This window comes from Anneissia japonica, unplaced genomic scaffold (genome assembly GCF_011630105.1).
Source record: "Anneissia japonica isolate Jap-2015-1 unplaced genomic scaffold, ASM1163010v1 scaffold3262_len730253_cov190, whole genome shotgun sequence".
NCBI lineage: Eukaryota > Metazoa > Echinodermata > Crinoidea > Comatulida > Comatulidae > Anneissia > Anneissia japonica.
The window spans coordinates 743,643-747,083 of record NW_022732572.1 but is presented as its reverse complement, the minus strand read 5'-3'; the positions used below and the strand labels follow the sequence as shown (position 1 = coordinate 747,083).

General features: G+C 32.3%; 1 protein-coding gene across 1 annotated transcript in view; it reads left to right on the top strand.

The window, feature by feature from the left end:
• Nucleotides 1-3,441, top strand: part of LOC117115735 — a 28,481-nt gene that overhangs the window by 700 nt on the left and 24,340 nt on the right. The window lies entirely within an intron of this gene.

Below are 3,441 nucleotides of genomic sequence, written 5' to 3'. Positions count from 1 at the left end.
CAGACACAATGCTAAGCTAGGACCTATTGCACTTCAGTTAGGGTTATCGAATCATGGAGTTATAACTCCATGATCGAATCGACTGTCTGTGCTGTGCCCAACTCATACGGTATGCCGTGAAATAATTATCATACAGTATATCTATCCAACATTCTACCGTGCGAATAAATTTGTTTCGACAATTCGCACGGTACCGTGTGAATTAGCTCTTAACAGTCTTATTCGCACGGTAGACCTAGCCAATCAGCATTTAAGGTTTCATGACGTAACGGCTGTCATACCGTACGAATAAGTTCTTATTCCTAATTCGCACGGTACCGTGCGAATCGGTACCGTGCGAATAACCTCTTCCTTACTTTTTAGGAAACCTGGGTTGTGCAGCTGCTCAACTTTCTGATCACCTGGAATATCCTACTAACTGGACTCCCCCCCCCCCTCCAGCCGGGTGGAGGGGGAAGCAGCTGGACCCACAGGGCATTGTCGTCCAGCAACCCAAAAATGGGAAAAATAATTTAATGCCTATCCAAATTCCAAATATGCTATTTTGATTGCCAACCCTATTGTGGTGGTGGTGCCTATGGTAGAGGTGGTGCTTTGCATTAACAAAGCTATTCTAAAGATAGGCCCCTTCCCCTATGTGATGGGAATACCTATTAGCCTAATGTCATACAGATAATAATCATCTTTTTTGTGTTTACAACAGTTTTTTCAACACTTGAAATCTGAGACTACTATTCATTAGGGCAGGTAGAAAAATAAATGTTAAGATTATCACTCCCTTAGGAAATATTTATGCTGGAATTTTAGTTTTCATTTATTTTAAGTCTTAAAAAACACTGCAAATTTGTGACTGGAAATACCTACATTTTTTTTTTAAATAATAAAATTAAACCATTTTTTATACAATGATCTAAAATATCTTGCCAAATAAAAACAGTCCCTCACTCATTGATTAAAAAATATATATATATTTTAAAAAAGCAATATTCTGTTCTTCCAAAAAAACAAAAAAAAACAAAAAAAAAAAACTTCCCATCCTCACCAATTAAAAAATAAAAAGAGTAATAATCTAATAACGTTTTTGTGTGCACCTTATATGAGATCGGAGCCACCATGGCATTGAAGCTCATTTTCACAATGTTTTAAATGGGTAATCTGTCTGAAGAACACTATTTAAAAATAAGCAAAAACATTGCTAGAAATTATTTCAACAAACTCTTTATGGGCGTTGGTATTTTGCATGATTTCGTCACATAATGGAAATACCAAATACTATAGAAAGATTGCAATTGGTATGGGTCAGTAACTAACAAATAATGAACGACAACAATTAAACACAAAGGAAGCACAACCTAAAATAAGTGAAGCAGAAATGAAACATATTTGTCAAAGCATGGAGGAAATATATTATTTTTTTATATATATTTCCTTCACAGTGAAAGTATGCTAATGATATAGTATCTCTGTGATAATAAAAGCATGTAAACAATATAGTTACAGTATATAAATGACTACTTTTAAAGCTAGAATCCTATAAAGTTTTATTGTTGGTGGTCATGGAGCATTAATGTGTAATCCGTATTAATAATAATGATAATTTTCTTTTATTTGCATTTGGTTATTTTTTGTATTGAAATAATTTCTTTTTACACGAAATCTGAGACTACTGTAAACTGTCATTGATTGTATAAGATAGGAGTTATAAACCATAAACATAAGTGAAATGACCTTCTAAGGGCCTTATGGGTAATTTTTTTGATTTAATAAACTAAAGCAAAAACATATCTACATTATTACCTTACAGTTTATGGGTGGTGGCATTTTGCATATGATTTTGTCATATATTGATATGAAAATACCAAATACTACCTAAAGATTACAGTTGGTACGGGTCAGTAACTAACAAATGATAATGACAACAATTGCACACAAAAGCAGCACAACCTAAAGTCAGTGGAGCTTTTTTATGAAGTGTATTCATAAATTTTGTCCAAGTATGCTGATCTCCCAGTGATAAGAAATGTTCAACAATTGAACAAAGTTAAAAAAATAAATGACAAGCTGGCACTTAAAAAGGAGGAAATAAGTTGTTATATTCTAATATATAACACAAGTCAAGTCAATACATTCTTACAATAAATGAATTAGTATTGCATGCAAAAGGTAGTAGAGAGACCAGTTCATAACATTATGGAAGAGACTATTCACGCTGTACTGTGCGAATAACGTCTTATTCCTACTGTGCAAGAAGTTAGTCGTTATTGTTTATTATTTCACAGTAATTTTGCATTAACCTAGCTGCGTGTAGTTTGAAACGTTTGATGGTTTTTGATGCAAGAAAATTGGACAACATCGCTTCGAGCTTTGTGTTAAAATCCTCCACGTTGTTTTTACAGTGTAGATTCTACTCTAAGTGCGTGGTTGGTTGGATTGTTTTGGTTAGGAAAGAGAAATTTCCTCTGTGAATTTCTCAAACAAGATAACAAAAGCTCTCTAATGACTCAAGTTACTGCACGACCATTTTCATAAAAAAACACTGCAAATTTGTGACTGGAAATACATACATTTTCTTTAAAAAACAAAAAAAATTAAACCATTTTTTATACAACGATCTAAAATATCTTGCCAAATAAAAACAGTCTCTCACTCATCGATTAAAATTTTAAAAAGGCAATATTCTGTTGTTCCAAAAAAAAAAAAAAAAACAAAACAAAACTTCCCATCCTCACCAATTAAAAAACAAAAAGAATAATAATCTAATAATGTTTTTGTGTGCACCTTATATGCCGCATTTATTAGACTTATAGGCCTTATAGATATTCCACATATATTATATTCTACGGATAGACTCCGTTTTACATTTTACAGCATGTTTATTTTTATGTTTATTTTCTTATATTTACAAGAGCTATCTATACGATTTATCCATAAACCATTATGAAGCTACGGTGCTTAACACCTTTTTACACCTTCATTGTTCCAGCTAGAACTTAGCATCTATTGCCAACTAGAAATATTTTCTTCCTTGTATCCAATCAAGATATATTGTTTATCATATATTTTTTTTCTTTTATCCAATCATATCATTTTGTGATGTCCATGTATATGACTGTATCTTGTGTTAGACTTCACTCACCTGATGAAGCCCCATTAACTGGGGCGAAAGCTTGTAAAATAAAATTCATCGTTAGTCAAAAAAGTGCTACCTTCTCATTTGTTTCATTAGTATACACTGACTAATACGGCTATACCACCTTTTTTTAACCTAAAATCAGTAAACATGTGATTTAAAAAAAAAATTAAAATGTGCTTAATATCATGCCTTTTTAGTTCCTATGCATGTAATGCAATAGGAACTATTGTAATCACTCTTGCTATTTCCTATGTTTTTTATTGTGTGTAGTGTGTATGTGTGTGTGTAGACATTTATGCAAATGCGCA